The 20,708-nt window shown below is 45.9% G+C and overlaps 8 non-coding genes across 8 annotated transcripts; all 8 read right to left on the reverse strand.

Annotated features, from left to right (window-relative positions):
* Positions 1–2,304: 2,304 nt before the first annotated feature.
* TRNAM-CAU (transfer RNA methionine (anticodon CAU)) lies at positions 2,305–2,377 on the reverse strand. Its single transcript has one exon. It is a non-coding gene; the product is annotated as a tRNA-Met (tRNA).
* A 6,606-nt stretch (positions 2,378–8,983) lies between these two features.
* On the reverse strand, positions 8,984–9,056 carry TRNAM-CAU (transfer RNA methionine (anticodon CAU)). The gene has a single exon. It is a non-coding gene; the product is annotated as a tRNA-Met (tRNA).
* A 1,040-nt stretch (positions 9,057–10,096) lies between these two features.
* TRNAM-CAU (transfer RNA methionine (anticodon CAU)) lies at positions 10,097–10,169 on the reverse strand. The gene has a single exon. It is a non-coding gene; the product is annotated as a tRNA-Met (tRNA).
* A 2,153-nt stretch (positions 10,170–12,322) lies between these two features.
* Positions 12,323–12,395, reverse strand: TRNAM-CAU (transfer RNA methionine (anticodon CAU)). Its single transcript has one exon. It is a non-coding gene; the product is annotated as a tRNA-Met (tRNA).
* Positions 12,396–14,552: 2,157 nt separating this feature from the next.
* TRNAM-CAU (transfer RNA methionine (anticodon CAU)) lies at positions 14,553–14,625 on the reverse strand. The gene has a single exon. It is a non-coding gene; the product is annotated as a tRNA-Met (tRNA).
* Positions 14,626–15,665: 1,040 nt separating this feature from the next.
* On the reverse strand, positions 15,666–15,738 carry TRNAM-CAU (transfer RNA methionine (anticodon CAU)). Its single transcript has one exon. It is a non-coding gene; the product is annotated as a tRNA-Met (tRNA).
* Positions 15,739–17,891: 2,153 nt separating this feature from the next.
* TRNAM-CAU (transfer RNA methionine (anticodon CAU)) lies at positions 17,892–17,964 on the reverse strand. The gene has a single exon. It is a non-coding gene; the product is annotated as a tRNA-Met (tRNA).
* Positions 17,965–20,117: 2,153 nt separating this feature from the next.
* TRNAM-CAU (transfer RNA methionine (anticodon CAU)) lies at positions 20,118–20,190 on the reverse strand. The gene has a single exon. It is a non-coding gene; the product is annotated as a tRNA-Met (tRNA).
* Between the last annotated feature and the right edge of the window lie 518 nt (positions 20,191–20,708).

Below are 20,708 nucleotides of genomic sequence, written 5' to 3' on the forward strand. Positions count from 1 at the left end.
CTACAAGACCTAAGGGATGAAGAGTAGTGTTTTTCATAGATTAAGGACCCCAAGGCTCACAAAATGGTTAGAGAGTAGTGCCCCGTGTGAGGATCGAGCTCACGACCTTCAGATTATGAGACTGACGCACTACCTGCTGCGCTAACGAGGCCAATTAGTGAAAGTGATATGTGTGTCATAGCTGGCCACCATACTTGGAAGCTGATGGCAGTGGCACATCTTTTTTTCCCTTTGGTTTTCTCTGTTTTTCTCAAAACAAGGCAGCTAGTTTTCCCATATGGTCTAGCGGTTAGGATTCCTGGTTTTCACCCAGGCGGCCCGGGTTCGACTCCCGGTATGGGAAATGCAAGTCCTTTTAACGACCCGCACACTCCTAGTGCTGAAACCTCAAAGCTGTTTTTCCATTGTAACCTCCAATCATTCCCTTGTTGTCAAAGTACCAAGGGTCAAAGCCAGGGATGCAGACAAGACAGGTCAAGCCGGGTCAGGACAGGAAATGAAATACTATCAGGAACACAGGAACTCACAGGGCAAGCTGAAGTTCATCCAGCAACTAATGGCTCATGCACGCGCTTTGGCGTACGTATATGCGCACTGGCACATGAATTTTCACACATGAATAATATCAGGATCACAGGAACTCACAGGGGAAGCTGAAGATCATCCAGCAACTAATGGCTTATGCTGCCAGCTTTAAATAGGCCACTGGGCACCAGAAATTGTCACGCATTGTGTGCGCTTTGGCGTACGCACATGCGTACTAGCACATGAAGTTTCTCGGCCGTTCTCGCTCTTCTGCACATTTGCATTGGCAAATATCTATGTGCCAATCTTCTGCAAACCATTCTCTGACAGAGACATCATCTTTTTTTTCCACACCTTTGAAAAAGCCCTTTTGAATTCCTCGGTGCTTTGTTCTTTCTGTGTGATGAAACTAAGGGAAGCATGTCACATAGATGGAAAATGCCTCTGTTGTTCCAGGATGAGTAGACATTGTATCTTGCAAGGTCTGTTGGATGCAGAGCTAAAGATTTTAGCTGGGTGGAATATGGTGGAAGGCAAAAGAGCACTGAAAGCTTGATCTTCCGGTCAATGTTCCATCCATATGGTTTCCTACAAGACCTAAGGGATGAAGAGTAGTGTTTTTCATAGATTAAGGACCCCAAGGCTCACAAAATGGTTAGAGAGTAGTGCCCCGTGTGAGGATCAAACTCACGACCTTCAGATTATGAGACTGACGCGCTACCTGCTGCGCTAACAAGGCCAATTAGTGAAAGTGATATGTGTGTCATAGCTGGCCACCATACTTGGAAGCTGATGGCGGTGGCACATCTTTTTTTCCCTTTGGTTTTCTCTATTTTTCTCAAAACAAGGCAGCTAGTTTTCCCATATGGTCTAGCGGTTAGGATTCCTGGTTTTCACCCAGGCGGCCCGTGTTCGACTCCCGGTATGGGAAATGCAAGTTCTTTTAACGACCCGCACACTCCTAGTGCTGAAACCTCAAAGCTGTTTTTCCATTGTAACCTCCAATCATTCCCTTGTTGTCAAAGTACCAAGGGTCAAAGCCAGGGATGCAGACAAGACAGGTCAAGCCGGGTCAGGACAGGAAATGAAATACTATCAGGAACACAGGAACTCACAGGGCAAGCTGAAGTTCATCCAGCAACTAATGGCTCATGCACGTGCTTTGGCGTACGTATATGCGCACTGGCACATGAATTTTCACACATGAATAATATCAGGATCACAGGAACTCACAGGGGAAGCTGAAGATCATCCAGCAACTAATGGCTTATGCTGCTAGCTTTAAATAGGCCACTGGGCACCAGAAATTGTCACGCATTGTGTGCGCTTTGGCGTACGCACATGCGTACTAGCACATGAAGTTTCTCGGCCGTTCTCGCTCTTCTGCACATTTGTATTGGCAAATATCTATGTGCCAATCTTCTGCAAACCATTCTCTGACAGAGACATCATCTTTTTTTTCCACACCTTTGAAAAAGCCCTTTTGAATTCCTCGGTGCTTTGTTCTTTCTGTGTGATGAAACTAAGGGATGCATGTCACATAGATGGAAAATGCCACTGTTGTTCCAGGATGAGTAGACATTGTATCTTGCAAGGTCTGTTGGATGCAGAGCTAAAGATTTTAGCTGGGTGGAATATGGTGGAAGGCAAAAGAGCACTGAAAGCTTGATCTTCCGGTCAATGTTCCATCCATATGGTTTCCTACAAGACCTAAGGGATGAAGAGTAGTGTTTTTCATAGATTAAGGACCCCAAGGCTCACAAAATGGTTAGAGAGTAGTGCCCCGTGTGAGGATCGAACTCACGACCTTCAGATTATGAGACTGACGCGCTACCTGCTGCGCTAACGAGGCCAATTAGTGAATGTGATATGTGTGTCATAGCTGGCCACCATACTTGGAAGCTGATGGCGGTGGCACATCTTTTTTTTCCCTTTGGTTTTCTCTATTTTTCTCAAAACAAGGCAGCTAGTTTTCCCATATGGTCTAGCGGTTAGGATTCCTGGTTTTCACCCAGGCGGCCCGGGTTCCACTCCCGGTATGGGAAATGCATGTTCTTTTAACGACCCGCACACTCCTAGTGCTGAAACCTCAAAGCTGTTTTTCCATTGTAACCTCCAATCATTCCCTTGTTGTCAAAGTACCAAGGGTCAAAGCCAGGGATGCAGACAAGACAGGTCAAGCCGGGTCAGGACAGGAAATGAAATACTATCAGGAACACAGGAACTCACAGGGCAAGCTGAAGTTCATCCAGCAACTAATGGCTCATGCACGCGCTTTGGCGTACGTATATGCGCACTGGCACATGAATTTTCACACATGAATAATATCAGGATCACAGGAACTCACAGGGGAAGCTGAAGATCATCCAGCAACTAATGGCTTATGCTGCTAGCTTTAAATAGGCCACTGGGCACCAGAAATTGTCACGCATTGTGTGCGCTTTGGCGTACGCACATGCGTACTAGCACATGAAGTTTCTCGGCCATTCTCGCTCTTCTGCACATTTGCATTGGCAAATATCTATGTGCCAATCTTCTGCAAACCATTCTCTGACAGAGACATCATCTTTTTTTTCCACACCTTTGAAAAAGCCCTTTTGAATTCCTCTGTGCTTTGTTCTTTCTGTGTGATGAAACTAAGGGAAGCATGTCACATAGATGGAAAATGCCTCTGTTGTTCCAGGATGAGTAGACATTGTATCTTGCAAGGTCTGTTGGATGCAGAGCTAAAGATTTTAGCTGGGTGGAATATGGTGGAAGGCAAAAGAGCACTGAAAGCTTGATCTTCCGGTCAATTTTCCATCCATATGGTTTCCTACAAGACCTAAGGGATGAAGAGTAGTGTTTTTCATAGATTAAGGACCCCAAGGCTCACAAAATGGTTAGAGAGTAGTGCCCCGTGTGAGGATCGAACTCACGACCTTCAGATTATGAGACTGACGCGCTACCTGCTGCGCTAACAAGGCCAATTAGTAAAAGTGATATGTGTGTCATAGCTGGCCACCATACTTGGAAGCTGATGGCGGTGGCACATCTTTTTTTCCCTTTGGTTTTCTCTATTTTTCCCAAAACAAGGCAGCTAGTTTTCCCATATGGTCTAGCGGTTAGGATTCCTGGTTTTCACCCAGGCGGCCCGGGTTCCACTCCCGGTATGGGAAATGCAAGTCCTTTTAACGACCCACACACTCCTAGTGCTGAAACATCAAAGCTGTTTTTCCATTGTAACCTCCAATCATTCCCTTGTTGTCAAAGTACCAAGGGTCAAAGCCAGGGATGCAGACAAGACAGGTCAAGCCGGGTCAGGACAGGAAATGAAATACTATCAGGAACACAGGAACTCACAGGGCAAGCTGAAGTTCATCCAGCAACTAATGGCTCATGCACGCGCTTTGGCGTACGTATATGCGCACTGGCACATGAATTTTCACACATGAATAATATCAGGATCACAGGAACTCACAGGGGAAGCTGAAGATCATCCAGCAACTAATGGCTTATGCTGCTAGCTTTAAATAGGCCACTGGGCACCAGAAATTGTCACGCATTGTGTACGCTTTGGCGTACGCACATGCGTACTAGCACATGAAGTTTCTCGGCCGTTCTCGCTCTTCTGCACATTTGCATTGGCAAATATCTATGTGCCAATCTTCTGCAAACCATTCTCTGACAGAGACATCATCTTTTTTTTCCACACCTTTGAACAAGCCCTTTTGAATTCCTCGGTGCTTTGTTCTTTCTGTGTGATGAAACTAAGGGAAGCATGTCACATAGATGGAAAATGCCTCTGTTGTTCCAGGATGAGTAGACATTGTATCTTGCAAGGTCTGTTGGATGCAGAGCTAAAGATTTTAGCTGGGTGGAATATGGTGGATGGCAAAAGAGCACTGAAAGCTTGATCTTCCAGTCAATTTTCCATCCATATGGTTTCCTACAAGACCTAAGGGATGAAGAGTAGTGTTTTTCATAGATTAAGGACCCCAAGGCTCACAAAATGGTTAGAGAGTAGTGCCCCGTGTGAGGATTGAGCTCACGACCTTCAGATTATGAGACTGACGCACTACCTGCTGCGCTAACGAGGCCAATTAGTGAAAGTGATATGTGTGTCATAGCTGGCCACCATACTTGGAAGCTGATGGCAGTGGCACATCTTTTTTTCCCTTTGGTTTTCTCTGTTTTTCTCAAAACAAGGCAGCTAGTTTTCCCATATGGTCTAGCGGTTAGGATTCCTGGTTTTCACCCAGGCGGCCCGGGTTCGACTCCCGGTATGGGAAATGCAAGTCCTTTTAACGACCCGCACACTCCTAGTGCTGAAACCTCAAAGCTGTTTTTCCATTGTAACCTCCAATCATTCCCTTGTTGTCAAAGTACCAAGGGTCAAAGCCAGGGATGCAGACAAGACAGGTCAAGCCGGGTCAGGACAGGAAATGAAATACTATCAGGAACACAGGAACTCACAGGGCAAGCTGAAGTTCATCCAGCAACTAATGGCTCATGCACGCGCTTTGGCGTACGTATATGCGCACTGGCACATGAATTTTCACACATGAATAATATCAGGATCACAGGAACTCACAGGGGAAGCTGAAGATCATCCAGCAACTAATGGCTTATGCTGCCAGCTTTAAATAGGCCACTGGGCACCAGAAATTGTCACGCATTGTGTGCGCTTTGGCGTACGCACATGCGTACTAGCACATGAAGTTTCTCGGCCGTTCTCGCTCTTCTGCACATTTGCATTGGCAAATATCTATGTGCCAATCTTCTGCAAACCATTCTCTGACAGAGACATCATCTTTTTTTTCCACACCTTTGAAAAAGCCCTTTTGAATTCCTCGGTGCTTTGTTCTTTCTGTGTGATGAAACTAAGGGAAGCATGTCACATAGATGGAAAATGCCTCTGTTGTTCCAGGATGAGTAGACATTGTATCTTGCAAGGTCTGTTGGATGCAGAGCTAAAGATTTTAGCTGGGTGGAATATGGTGGAAGGCAAAAGAGCACTGAAAGCTTGATCTTCCGGTCAATGTTCCATCCATATGGTTTCCTACAAGACCTAAGGGATGAAGAGTAGTGTTTTTCATAGATTAAGGACCCCAAGGCTCACAAAATGGTTAGAGAGTAGTGCCCCGTGTGAGGATCAAACTCACGACCTTCAGATTATGAGACTGACGCGCTACCTGCTGCGCTAACAAGGACAATTAGTGAAAGTGATATGTGTGTCATAGCTGGCCACCATACTTGGAAGCTGATGGCGGTGGCACATCTTTTTTTCCCTTTGGTTTTCTCTATTTTTCCCAAAACAAGGCAGCTAGTTTTCCCATATGGTCTAGCGGTTAGGATTCCTGGTTTTCACCCAGGCGGCCCGGGTTCCACTCCCGGTATGGGAAATGCAAGTCCTTTTAACGACCCACACACTCCTAGTGCTGAAACATCAAAGCTGTTTTTCCATTGTAACCTCCAATCATTCCCTTGTTGTCAAAGTACCAAGGGTCAAAGCCAGGGATGCAGACAAGACAGGTCAAGCCGGGTCAGGACAGGAAATGAAATACTATCAGGAACACAGGAACTCACAGGGCAAGCTGAAGTTCATCCAGCAACTAATGGCTCATGCACGCGCTTTGGCGTACGTATATGCGCACTGGCACATGAATTTTCACACATGAATAATATCAGGATCACAGGAACTCACAGGGGAAGCTGAAGATCATCCAGCAACTAATGGCTTATGCTGCTAGCTTTAAATAGGCCACTGGGCACCAGAAATTGTCACGCATTGTGTACGCTTTGGCGTACGCACATGCGTACTAGCACATGAAGTTTCTCGGCCGTTCTCGCTCTTCTGCACATTTGCATTGGCAAATATCTATGTGCCAATCTTCTGCAAACCATTCTCTGACAGAGACATCATCTTTTTTTTCCACACCTTTGAACAAGCCCTTTTGAATTCCTCGGTGCTTTGTTCTTTCTGTGTGATGAAACTAAGGGAAGCATGTCACATAGATGGAAAATGCCTCTGTTGTTCCAGGATGAGTAGACATTGTATCTTGCAAGGTCTGTTGGATGCAGAGCTAAAGATTTTAGCTGGGTGGAATATGGTGGATGGCAAAAGAGCACTGAAAGCTTGATCTTCCAGTCAATTTTCCATCCATATGGTTTCCTACAAGACCTAAGGGATGAAGAGTAGTGTTTTTCATAGATTAAGGACCCCAAGGCTCACAAAATGGTTAGAGAGTAGTGCCCCGTGTGAGGATCGAGCTCACGACCTTCAGATTATGAGACTGACGCACTACCTGCTGCGCTAACGAGGCCAATTAGTGAAAGTGATATGTGTGTCATAGCTGGCCACCATACTTGGAAGCTGATGGCAGTGGCACATCTTTTTTTCCCTTTGGTTTTCTCTGTTTTTCTCAAAACAAGGCAGCTAGTTTTCCCATATGGTCTAGCGGTTAGGATTCCTGGTTTTCACCCAGGCGGCCCGGGTTCGACTCCCGGTATGGGAAATGCAAGTCCTTTTAACGACCCGCACACTCCTAGTGCTGAAACCTCAAAGCTGTTTTTCCATTGTAACCTCCAATCATTCCCTTGTTGTCAAAGTACCAAGGGTCAAAGCCAGGGATGCAGACAAGACAGGTCAAGCCGGGTCAGGACAGGAAATGAAATACTATCAGGAACACAGGAACTCACAGGGCAAGCTGAAGTTCATCCAGCAACTAATGGCTCATGCACGCGCTTTGGCGTACGTATATGCGCACTGGCACATGAATTTTCACACATGAATAATATCAGGATCACAGGAACTCACAGGGGAAGCTGAAGATCATCCAGCAACTAATGGCTTATGCTGCCAGCTTTAAATAGGCCACTGGGCACCAGAAATTGTCACGCATTGTGTGCGCTTTGGCGTACGCACATGCGTACTAGCACATGAAGTTTCTCGGCCGTTCTCGCTCTTCTGCACATTTGCATTGGCAAATATCTATGTGCCAATCTTCTGCAAACCATTCTCTGACAGAGACATCATCTTTTTTTTCCACACCTTTGAAAAAGCCCTTTTGAATTCCTCGGTGCTTTGTTCTTTCTGTGTGATGAAACTAAGGGATGCATGTCACATAGATGGAAAATGCCACTGTTGTTCCAGGATGAGTAGACATTGTATCTTGCAAGGTCTGTTGGATGCAGAGCTAAAGATTTTAGCTGGGTGGAATATGGTGGAAGGCAAAAGAGCACTGAAAGCTTGATCTTCCGGTCAATGTTCCATCCATATGGTTTCCTACAAGACCTAAGGAATGAAGAGTAGTGTTTTTCATAGATTAAGGACCCCAAGGCTCACAAAATGGTTAGAGAGTAGTGCCCCGTGTGAGGATCGAACTCATGACCTTCAGATTATGAGACTGACGCGCTACCTGCTGCGCTAACGAGGCCAATTAGTGAAAGTGATATGTGTGTCATAGCTGGCCACCATACTTGGAAGCTGATGGCGGTGGCACATCTTTTTTTCCCTTTGGTTTTCTCTATTTTTCTCAAAACAAGGCAGCTAGTTTTCCCATATGGTCTAGCGGTTAGGATTCCTGGTTTTCACCCAGGCGGCCCGGGTTCGACTCCCGGTATGGGAAATGCAAGTCCTTTTAACGACCCGCACACTCCTAGTGCTGAAACCTCAAAGCTGTTTTTCCATTGTAACCTCCAATCATTCCCTTGTTGTCAAAGTACCAAGGGTCAAAGCCAGGGATGCAGACAAGACAGGTCAAGCCGGGTCAGGACAGAAAATGAAATACTATCAGGAACACAGGAACTCACAGGGCAAGCTGAAGTTCATCCAGCAACTAATGGCTCATGCACGCGCTTTGGCGTACGTATATGCGCACTGGCACATGAATTTTCACACATGAATAATATCAGGATCACAGGAACTCACAGGGGAAGCTGAAGATCATCCAGCAACTAATGGCTTATGCTGCTAGCTTTAAATAGGCCACTGGGCACCAGAAATTGTCACGCATTGTGTGCGCTTTGGCGTACGCACATGCGTACTAGCACATGAAGTTTCTCGGCCGTTCTCGCTCTTCTGCACATTTGCATTGGCAAATATCTATGTGCCAATCTTCTGCAAACCATTCTCTGACAGAGACATCATCTTTTTTTTCCACACCTTTGAAAAAGCCCTTTTGAATTCCTCTGTGCTTTGTTCTTTCTGTGTGATGAAACTAAGGGAAGCATGTCACATAGATGGAAAATGCCTCTGTTGTTCCAGGATGAGTGGACATTGTATCTTGCAAGGTCTGTTGGATGCAGAGCTAAAGATTTTAGCTGGGTGGAATATGGTGGAAGGCAAAAGAGCACTGAAAGCTTGATCTTCCGGTCAATGTTCCATCCATATGGTTTCCTACAAGACCTAAGGAATGAAGAGTAGTGTTTTTCATAGATTAAGGACCCCAAGGCTCACAAAATGTTTAGAGAGTAGTGCCCCGTGTGAGGATCGAACTCACGACCTTCAGATTATGAGACTGACGCGCTACCTGCTGCGCTAACGAGGCCAATTAGTGAAAGTGATATGTGTGTCATAGCTGGCCACCATACTTGGAAGCTGATGGCGGTGGCACATCTTTTTTTCCCTTTGGTTTTCTCTATTTTTCTCAAAACAAGGCAGCTAGTTTTCCCATATGGTCTAGCGGTTAGGATTCCTGGTTTTCACCCAGGCGGCCCGGGTTCCACTCCCGGTATGGGAAATGCAAGTCCTTTTAACGACCCGCACACTCCTAGTGCTGAAACCTCAAAGCTGTTTTTCCATTGTAACCTCCAATCATTCCCTTGTTGTCAAAGTACCAAGGGTCAAAGCCAGGGATGCAGACAAGACAGGTCAAGCCGGGTCAGGACAGGAAATGAAATACTATCAGGAACACAGGAACTCACAGGGCAAGCTGAAGTTCATCCAGCAACTAATGGCTCATGCACGCGCTTTGGCGTACGTATATGCGCACTGGCACATGAATTTTCACACATGAATAATATCAGGATCACAGGAACTCACAGGGGAAGCTGAAGATCATCCAGCAACTAATGGCTTATGCTGCTAGCTTTAAATAGGCCACTGGGCACCAGAAATTGTCACGCATTGTGTGCGCTTTGGCGTACGCACATGCGTACTAGCACATGAAGTTTCTCGGCCGTTCTCGCTCTTCTGCACATTTGCATTGGCAAATATCTATGTGCCAATCTTCTGCAAACCATTCTCTGACAGAGACATCATCTTTTTTTTCCACACCTTTGAAAAAGCCCTTTTGAATTCCTCGGTGCTTTGTTCTTTCTGTGTGATGAAACTAAGGGAAGCATGTCACATAGATGGAAAATGCCTCTGTTGTTCCAGGATGAGTAGACATTGTATCTTGCAAGGTCTGTTGGATGCAGAGCTAAAGATTTTAGCTGGGTGGAATATGGTGGAAGGCAAAAGAGCACTGAAAGCTTGATCTTCCGGTCAATGTTCCATCCATATGGTTTCCTACAAGACCTAAGGGATGAAGAGTAGTGTTTTTCATAGATTAAGGACCCCAAGGCTCACAAAATGTTTAGAGAGTAGTGCCCCGTGTGAGGATCGAACTCACGACCTTCAGATTATGAGACTGACGCGCTACCTGCTGCGCTAACGAGGCCAATTAGTGAAAGTGATATGTGTGTCATAGCTGGCCACCATACTTGGAAGCTGATGGCGGTGGCACATCTTTTTTTCCCTTTGGTTTTCTCTATTTTTCTCAAAACAAGGCAGCTAGTTTTCCCATATGGTCTAGCGGTTAGGATTCCTGGTTTTCACCCAGGCGGCCCGGGTTCGACTCCCGGTATGGGAAATGCAAGTCCTTTTAACGACCCAAACACTCCTAGTGCTGAAACCTCAAAGCTGTTTTTCCATTGTAACCTCCAATCATTCCCTTGTTGTCAAAGTACCAAGGGTCAAAGCCAGGGATGCAGACAAGACAGGTCAAGCCGGGTCAGGACAGGAAATGAAATACTATCAGGAACACAGGAACTCACAGGGCAAGCTGAAGTTCATCCAGCAACTAATGGCTCATGCACGCGCTTTGGCGTACGTATATGCGCACTGGCACATGAATTTTCACACATGAATAATATCAGGATCACAGGAACTCACAGGGGAAGCTGAAGATCATCCAGCAACTAATGGCTTATGCTGCTAGCTTTAAATAGGCCACTGGGCACCAGAAATTGTCACGCATTGTGTGCGCTTTAGCGTACGCACATGCGTACTAGCACATGAAGTTTCTCGGCCGTTCTCGCTCTTCTGCACATTTGCATTGGCAAATATCTATGTGCCAATCTTCTGCAAACCATTCTCTGACAGAGACATCATCTTTTTTTTCCACACCTTTGAAAAAGCCCTTTTGAATTCCTCGGTGCTTTGTTCTTTCTGTGTGATGAAACTAAGGGAAGCAAGTCACATAGATGGAAAATGCCTCTGTTGTTCCAGGATGAGTAGACATTGTATCTTGCAAGGTCTGTTGGATGCAGAGCTAAAGATTTTAGCTGGGTGGAATATGGTGGAAGGCAAAAGAGCACTGAAAGCTTGATCTTCCGGTCAATGTTCCATCCACATGGTTTCCTACAAGACCTAAGGGATGAAGAGTAGTGTTTTTCATAGATTAAGGACCCCAAGGCTCACAAAATGGTTAGAGAGTAGTGCCCCGTGTGAGGATCGAACTCACGACCTTCAGATTATGAGACTGACGCGCTACCTGCTGCGCTAACAAGGCCAATTAGTGAAAGTGATATGTGTGTCATAGCTGGCCACCATACTTGGAAGCTGATGGCGGTGGCACATCTTTTTTTCCCTTTGGTTTTCTCTATTTTTCTCAAAACAAGGCAGCTGGTTTTCCCATATGGTCTAGCGGTTAGGATTCCTGGTTTTCACCCAGGCGGCCCGGGTTCGACTCCCGGTATGGGAAATGCAAGTCCTTTTAACGACCCGCACACTCCTAGTGCTGAAACCTCAAAGCTGTTTTTCCATTGTAACCTCTAATCATTCCCTTGTTGTCAAAGTACCAAGGGTCAAAGCCAGGGATGCAGACAAGACAGGTCAAGCCGGGTCAGGACAGGAAATGAAATACTATCAGGAACACAGGAACTCACAGGGCAAGCTGAAGTTCATCCAGCAACTAATGGCTCATGCACGCGCTTTGGCGTACGTATATGCGCACTGGCACATGAATTTTCACACATGAATAATATCAGGATCACAGGAACTCACAGGGGAAGCTGAAGATCATCCAGCAACTAATGGCTTATGCTGCTAGCTTTAAATAGGCCACTGGGCACCAGAAATTGTCACGCATTGTGTGCGCTTTGGCGTACGCACATGCGTACTAGCACATGAAGTTTCTCGGCCGTTCTCGCTCTTCTGCACATTTGCATTGGCAAATATCTATGTGCCAATCTTCCGCAAACCATTCTCTGACAGAGACATCATCTTTTTTTTCCACACCTTTGAAAAAGCCCTTTTGAATTCCTCGGTGCTTTGTTCTTTCTGTGTGATGAAACTAAGGGAAGCATGTCACATAGATGGAAAATGCCTCTGTTGTTCCAGGATGAGTGGACATTGTATCTTGCAAGGTCTGTTGGATGCAGAGCTAAAGATTTTAGCTGGGTGGAATATGGTGGAAGGCAAAAGAGCACTGAAAGCTTGATCTTCCGGTCAATGTTCCATCCATATGGTTTCCTACAAGACCTAAGGAATGAAGAGTAGTGTTTTTCATAGATTAAGGACCCCAAGGCTCACAAAATGGTTAGAGAGTAGTGCCCCGTGTGAGGATCGAACTCACGACCTTCAGATTATGAGACTGACGCGCTACCTGCTGCGCTAACGAGGCCAATTAGTGAAAGTGATATGTGTGTCATAGCTGGCCACCATACTTGGAAGCTGATGGCGGTGGCACCCCTTTTTTTTTTTTCCTTTGGTTTTCTCTATTTTTCTCAAAACAAGGCAGCTAGTTTTCCCATATGGTCTAGCGGTTAGGATTCCTGGTTTTCACCCAGGCGGCCCGGGTTCGACTCCCGGTATGGGAAATGCAAGTCCTTTTAACGACCCGCACACTCCTAGTGCTGAAACCTCAAAGCTGTTTTTCCATTGTAACCTCCAATCATTCCCTTGTTGTCAAAGTACCAAGGGTCAAAGCCAGGGATGCAGACAAGACAGGTCAAGCCGGGTCAGGACAGAAAATGAAATACTATCAGGAACACAGGAACTCACAGGGCAAGCTGAAGTTCATCCAGCAACTAATGGCTCATGCACGCGCTTTGGCGTACGTATATGCGCACTGGCACATGAATTTTCACACATGAATAATATCAGGATCACAGGAACTCACAGGGGAAGCTGAAGATCATCCAGCAACTAATGGCTTATGCTGCTAGCTTTAAATAGGCCACTGGGCACCAGAAATTGTCACGCATTGTGTGCGCTTTGGCGTACGCACATGCGTACTAGCACATGAAGTTTCTCGGCCGTTCTCGCTCTTCTGCACATTTGCATTGGCAAATATCTATGTGCCAATCTTCTGCAAACCATTCTCTGACAGAGACATCATCTTTTTTTTCCACACCTTTGAAAAAGCCCTTTTGAATTCCTCTGTGCTTTGTTCTTTCTGTGTGATGAAACTAAGGGAAGCATGTCACATAGATGGAAAATGCCTCTGTTGTTCCAGGATGAGTGGACATTGTATCTTGCAAGGTCTGTTGGATGCAGAGCTAAAGATTTTAGCTGGGTGGAATATGGTGGAAGGCAAAAGAGCACTGAAAGCTTGATCTTCCGGTCAATGTTCCATCCATATGGTTTCCTACAAGACCTAAGGAATGAAGAGTAGTGTTTTTCATAGATTAAGGACCCCAAGGCTCACAAAATGTTTAGAGAGTAGTGCCCCGTGTGAGGATCAAACTCACGACCTTCAGATTATGAGACTGACGCGCTACCTGCTGCGCTAACGAGGCCAATTAGTGAAAGTGAAATGTGTGTCATAGCTGGCCACCATACTTGGAAGCTGATGGCGGTGGCACATCTTTTTTTCCCTTTGGTTTTCTCTATTTTTCTCAAAACAAGGCAGCTAGTTTTCCCATATGGTCTAGCGGTTAGGATTCCTGGTTTTCACCCAGGCGGCCCGGGTTCCACTCCCGGTATGGGAAATGCAAGTCCTTTTAACGACCCGCACACTCCTAGTGCTGAAACCTCAAAGCTGTTTTTCCATTGTAACCTCCAATCATTCCCTTGTTGTCAAAGTACCAAGGGTCAAAGCCAGGGATGCAGACAAGACAGGTCAAGCCGGGTCAGGACAGGAAATGAAATACTATCAGGAACACAGGAACTCACAGGGCAAGCTGAAGTTCATCCAGCAACTAATGGCTCATGCACGCGCTTTGGCGTACGTATATGCGCACTGGCACATGAATTTTCACACATGAATAATATCAGGATCACAGGAACTCACAGGGGAAGCTGAAGATCATCCAGCAACTAATGGCTTATGCTGCTACCTTTAAATAGGCCACTGGGCACCAGAAATTGTCACGCATTGTGTGCGCTTTGGCGTACGCACATGCGTACTAGCACATGAAGTTTCTCGGCCGTTCTCGCTCTTCTGCACATTTGCATTGGCAAATATCTATGTGCCAATCTTCTGCAAACCATTCTCTGACAGAGACATCATCTTTTTTTTCCACACCTTTGAAAAAGCCCTTTTGAATTCCTCGGTGCTTTGTTCTTTCTGTGTGATGAAACTAAGGGAAGCATGTCACATAGATGGAAAATGCCTCTGTTGTTCCAGGATGAGTAGACATTGTATCTTGCAAGGTCTGTTGGATGCAGAGCTAAAGATTTTAGCTGGGTGGAATATGGTGGAAGGCAAAAGAGCACTGAAAGCTTGATCTTCCGGTCAATGTTCCATCCATATGGTTTCCTACAAGACCTAAGGGATGAAGAGTAGTGTTTTTCATAGATTAAGGACCCCAAGGCTCACAAAATGTTTAGAGAGTAGTGCCCCGTGTGAGGATCGAACTCACGACCTTCAGATTATGAGACTGACGCGCTACCTGCTGCGCTAACGAGGCCAATTAGTGAAAGTGATATGTGTGTCATAGCTGGCCACCATACTTGGAAGCTGATGGCGGTGGCACATCTTTTTTTCCCTTTGGTTTTCTCTATTTTTCTCAAAACAAGGCAGCTAGTTTTCCCATATGGTCTAGCGGTTAGGATTCCTGGTTTTCACCCAGGCGGCCCGGGTTCGACTCCCGGTATGGGAAATGCAAGTCCTTTTAACGACCCGCACACTCCTAGTGCTGAAACCTCAAAGCTGTTTTTCCATTGTAACCTCCAATCATTCCCTTGTTGTCAAAGTACCAAGGGTCAAAGCCAGGGATGCAGACAAGACAGGTCAAGCCGGGTCAGGACAGGAAATGAAATACTATCAGGAACACAGGAACTCACAGGGCAAGCTGAAGTTCATCCAGCAACTAATGGCTCATGCACGCGCTTTGGCGTACGTATATGCGCACTGGCACATGAATTTTCACACATGAATAATATCAGGATCACAGGAACTCACAGGGGAAGCTGAAGATCATCCAGCAACTAATGGCTTATGCTGCTAGCTTTAAATAGGCCACTGGGCACCAGAAATTGTCACGCATTGTGTGCGCTTTGGCGTACGCACATGCGTACTAGCACATGAAGTTTCTCGGCCGTTCTCGCTCTTCTGCACATTTGCATTGGCAAATATCTATGTGCCAATCTTCTGCAAACCATTCTCTGACAGAGACATCATCTTTTTTTTCCACACCTTTGAAAAAGCCCTTTTGAATTCCTCGGTGCTTTGTTCTTTCTGTGTGATGAAACTAAGGGAAGCATGTCACATAGATGGAAAATGCCTCTGTTGTTCCAGGATGAGTAGACATTGTATCTTGCAAGGTCTGTTGGATGCAGAGCTAAAAATTTTAGCTGGGTGGAATATGGTGGAAGGCAAAAGAGCACTGAAAGCTTGATCTTCCGGTCAATGTTCCATCCATATGGTTTCCTACAAGACCTAAGGGATGAAGAGTAGTGTTTTTCATAGATTAAGGACCCCAAGGCTCACAAAAGGTTTAGAGAGTAGTGCCCCGTGTGAGGATCGAACTCACGACCTTCAGATTATGAGACTGACGCGCTACCTGCTGCGCTAACGAGGCCAATTAGTGAAAGTGATATGTGTGTCATAGCTGGCCACCATACTTGGAAGCTGATGGCGGTGGCACATCTTTTTTTCCCTTTGGTTTTCTCTATTTTTCTCAAAACAAGGCAGCTAGTTTTCCCATATGGTCTAGCGGTTAGGATTCCTGGTTTTCACCCAGGCGGCCCGTGTTCGACTCCCGGTATGGGAAATGCAAGTTCTTTTAACGACCCGCACACTCCTAGTGCTGAAACCTCAAAGCTGTTTTTCCATTGTAACCTCCAATCATTCCCTTGTTGTCAAAGTACCAAGGGTCAAAGCCAGGGATGCAGACAAGACAGGTCAAGCCGGGTCAGGACAGGAAATGAAATACTATCAGGAACACAGGAACTCACAGGGCAAGCTGAAGTTCATCCAGCAACTAATGGCTCATGCACGCGCTTTGGCGTACGTATATGCGCACTGGCACATGAATTTTCACACATGAATAATATTAGGATCACAGGAACTCACAGGGGAAGCTGAAGATCATCCAGCAACTAATGGCTTATGCTGCTAGCTTTAAATAGGCCACTGGGCACCAGAAATTGTCACGCATTGTGTGCGCTTTAGCGTACGCACATGCGTACTAGCACATGAAGTTTCTCGGCCGTTCTTGCTCTTCTGCACATTTGCATTGGCAAATATCTATGTGCCAATCTTCTGCAAACCATTCTCTGACAGAGACATCATCTTTTTTTTCCACACCTTTGAAAAAGCCCTTTTGAATTCCTCTGTGCTTTGTTCTTTCTGTGTGATGAAACTAAGGGAAGCATGTCACATAGATGGAAAATGCCTCTGTTGTTCCAGGATGAGTAGACATTGTATCTTGCAAGGTCTGTTGGATGCAGAGCTAAAGATTTTAGCTGGGTGGAATATGGTGGAAGGCAAAAGAGCACTGAAAGCTTGATCTTCCGGTCAATGTTCCATCCATATGGTTTACTACAAGACCTAAGGGATGAAGAGTAGTGTTTTTCATAGATTAAGGACCCCAAGGCTCACAAAATGGTTAGAGAGTAGTGCCCCGTGTGGGGATCGAACTCACGACCTTCAGATTATGAGACTGACGCGCTACCTGCTGCGCTAACGAGGTCAATTAGTGAAAGTGATATATGTGTCATAGCTGGCCACCATACTTGGAAGCTGATGGCGGTGGCACATCTTTTTTTCCCTTTGGTTTTCTCTATTTTTCTCAAAACAAGGCAGCTAGTTTTCCCATATGGTCTAGCGGTTAGGATTCCTGGTTTTCACCCAGGCGGCCCGGGTTCGACTCCCGGTATGGGAAATGCAAGTCCTTTTAACGACCCGCACACTCCTAGTGCTGAAACCTCAAAGCTGTTTTTCCATTGTAACCTCCAATCATTCCCTTGTTGTCAAAGTACCAATGGTCAAAGCCAGGGATGCAGACAAGACAGGTCAAGCCGGGTCAGGACAGGAAATGAAATACTATCAGGAACACAGGAACTCACAGGGCAAGCTGAAGTTCATCCAGCAACTAATGGCTCATGCACGCGCTTTGGCGTACGTATATGCGCACTGGCACATGAATTTTCACACATGAATAATATCAGGATCACAGGAACTCACAGGGGAAGCTGAAGATCATCCAGCAACTAATGGCTTATGCTGCTAGCTTTAAATAGGCCACTGGGCACCAGAAATTGTCACGCATTGTGTGCGCTTTAGCGTACGCACATGCGTACTAGCACATGAAGTTTCTCGGCCGTTCTCGCTCTTCTGCACATTTGCATTGGCAAATATCTATGTGCCAATCTTCTGCAAACCATTCTCTGACAGAGACATCATCTTTTTTTTCCACACCTTTGAAAAAGCCCTTTTGAATTCCTCGGTGCTTTGTTCTTTCTGTGTGATGAAACTAAGGGAAGCATGTCACATAGATGGAAAATGCCTCTGTTGTTCCAGGATGAGTAGACATTGTATCTTGCAAGGTCTGTTGGATGCAGAGCTAAAGATTTTAGCTGGGTGGAATATGGTGGAAGGCAAAAGAGCACTGAAAGCTTGATCTTCCGGTCAATGTTCCATCCATATGGTTTCCTACAAGACCTAAGGGATGAAGAGTAGTGTTTTTCATAGATTAAGGACCCCAAGGCTCACAAAATGGTTAGAGAGTAGTGCCCCGTGTGAGGATCGAACTCACGACCTTCAGATTATGAGACTGACGCGCTACCAGCTGCGCTAACGAGGCCAATTAGCGAAAGTGATATGTGTGTCATAGCTGGCCACCATACTTGGAAGCTGATGGCGGTGGCACATCTTTTTTTCCCTTTGGTTTTCTCTATTTTTCTCAAAACAAGGCAGCTAGTTTTCCCATATGGTCTAGCGGTTAGGATTCCTGGTTTTCACCCAGGCGGCCCGGGTTCGACTCCCGGTATGGGAAATGCAAGTCCTTTTAACGACCCGCACACTCCTAGTGCTGAAACCTCAAAGCTGTTTTTCCATTGTAACCTCCAATCATTCCCTTGTTGTCAAAGTACCAAGGGTCAAAGCCAGGGATGCAGACAAGACAGGTCAAGCCGGGTCAGGACAGGAAATGAAATACTATCAGGAACACAGGAACTCACAGGGCAAGCTGAAGTTCATCCAGCAACTAATGGCTCATGCATGCGCTTTGGCGTACGTATATGCGCACTGGCACATGAATTTTCACACATGAATAATATCAGGATCACAGGAACTCACAGGGGAAGCTGAAGATCATCCAGCAACTAATGGCTTATGCTGCTAGCTTTAAATAGGCCACTGGGCACCAGAAATTGTCACGCATTGTGTGCGCTTTGGCGTACGCACATGCGTACTAGCACATGAAGTTTCTCGGCCGTTCTCGCTCTTCTGCACATTTGCATTGGCAAATATCTATGTGCCAATCTTCTGCAAACCATTCTCTGACAGAGACATCATCTTTTTTTTCCACACCTTTGAAAAAGCCCTTTTGAATTCCTCGGTGCTTTGTTCTTTCTGTGTGATGAAACTAAGGGAAGCATGTCACATAGATGGAAAATGCCTCTGTTGTTCCAGGATGAGTAGACATTGTATCTTGCAAGGTCTGTTGGATGCAGAGCTAAAGATTTTAGCTGGGTGGAATATGGTGGAAGGCAAAAGAGCACTGAAAGCTTGATCTTCCGGTCAATGTTCCATCCATATGGTTTCCTACAAGACCTAAGGGATGAAGAGTAGTGTTTTTCATAGATTAAGGACCCCAAGGCTCACAAAATGTTTAGAGAGTAGTGCCCCGTGTGAGGATCGAACTCACGACCTTCAGATTATGAGACTGACGCCCTACCTGCTGCGCTAACGAGGCCAATTAGTGAAAGTGATATGTGTGTCATAGCTGGCCACCATACTTGGAAGCTGATGGCGGTGGCACATCTTTTTTTCCCTTTGGTTTTCTCTATTTTTCTCAAAACAAGGCAGCTAGTTTTCCCATATGGTCTAGCGGTTAGGATTCCTGGTTTTCACCCAGGCGGCCCGTGTTCGACTCCCGGTATGGGAAATGCAAGTTCTTTTAACGACCCGCACACTCCTAGTGCTGAAACCTCAAAGCTGTTTTTCCATTGTAACCTCCAATCATTCCCTTGTTGTCAAAGTACCAAGGGTCAAAGCCAGGGATGCAGACAAGACAGGTCAAGCCGGGTCAGGACAGGAAATGAAATACTATCAGGAACACAGGAACTCACAGGGCAAGCTGAAGTTCATCCAGCAACTAATGGCTCATGCACGCGCTTTGGCGTACGTATATGCGCACTGGCACATGAATTTTCACACATGAATAATATTAGGATCACAGGAACTCACAGGGGAAGCTGAAGATCATCCAGCAACTAATGGCTTATGCTGCTAGCTTTAAATAGGCCACTGGGCACCAGAAATTGTCACGCATTGTGTGCGCTTTAGCGTACGCACATGCGTACTAGCACATGAAGTTTCTCGGCCGTTCTTGCTCTTCTGCACATTTGCATTGGCAAATATCTATGTGCCAATCTTCTGCAAACCATTCTCTGACAGAGACATCATCTTTTTTTTCCACACCTTTGAAAAAGCCCTTTTGAATTCCTCTGTGCTTTGTTCTTTCTGTGTGATGAAACTAAGGGAAGCATGTCACATAGATGGAAAATGCCTCTGTTGTTCCAGGATGAGTAGACATTGTATCTTGCAAGGTCTGTTGGATGCAGAGCTAAAGATTTTAGCTGGGTGGAATATGGTGGAAGGCAAAAGAGCACTGAAAGCTTGATCTTCCGGTCAATGTTCCATCCATATGGTTTCCTACAAGACCTAAGGGATGAAGAGTAGTGTTTTTCATAGATTAAGGACCCCAAGGCTCACAAAATGGTTAGAGAGTAGTGCCCCGTGTGAGGATCGAACTCACGACCTTCAGATTATGAGACTGACGCGCTACCTGCTGCGCTAACGAGGCCAATTAGTGAAAGTGATATGTGTGTCATAGCTGGCCACCATACTTGGAAGCTGATGGCGGTGGCACATCTTTTTTTCCCTTTGGTTTTCTCTATTTTTCTTAAAACAAGGCAGCTAGTTTTCCCATATGGTCTAGCGGTTAGGATTCCTGGTTTTCACCCAGGCGGCCCGGGTTCGACTCCCGGTATGGGAAATGCAAGTCCTTTTAACGACCCGCACACTCCTAGTGCTGAAACCTCAAAGCTGTTTTTCCATTGTAACCTCCAATCATTCCCTTGTTGTCAAAGTACCAAGGGTCAAAGCCAGGGATGCAGACAAGACAGGTCAAGCCGGGTCAGGACAGGAAATGAAATACTATCAGGAACACAGGAACTCACAGGGCAAGCTGAAGTTCATCCAGCAACTAATGGCTCATGCACGCGCTTTGGCGTACGTATATGCGCACTGGCACATGAATTTTCACACATGAATAATATCAGGATCACAGGAACTCACAGGGGAAGCTGAATATCATCCAGC

This window comes from Lithobates pipiens, unplaced genomic scaffold (assembly GCF_037356315.1).
Source record: "Lithobates pipiens isolate NorthernLeopardFrog02 unplaced genomic scaffold, aLitPip1_a1.2 Scaffold_8, whole genome shotgun sequence".
NCBI classification, from domain to species: domain Eukaryota; kingdom Metazoa; phylum Chordata; class Amphibia; order Anura; family Ranidae; genus Lithobates; species Lithobates pipiens.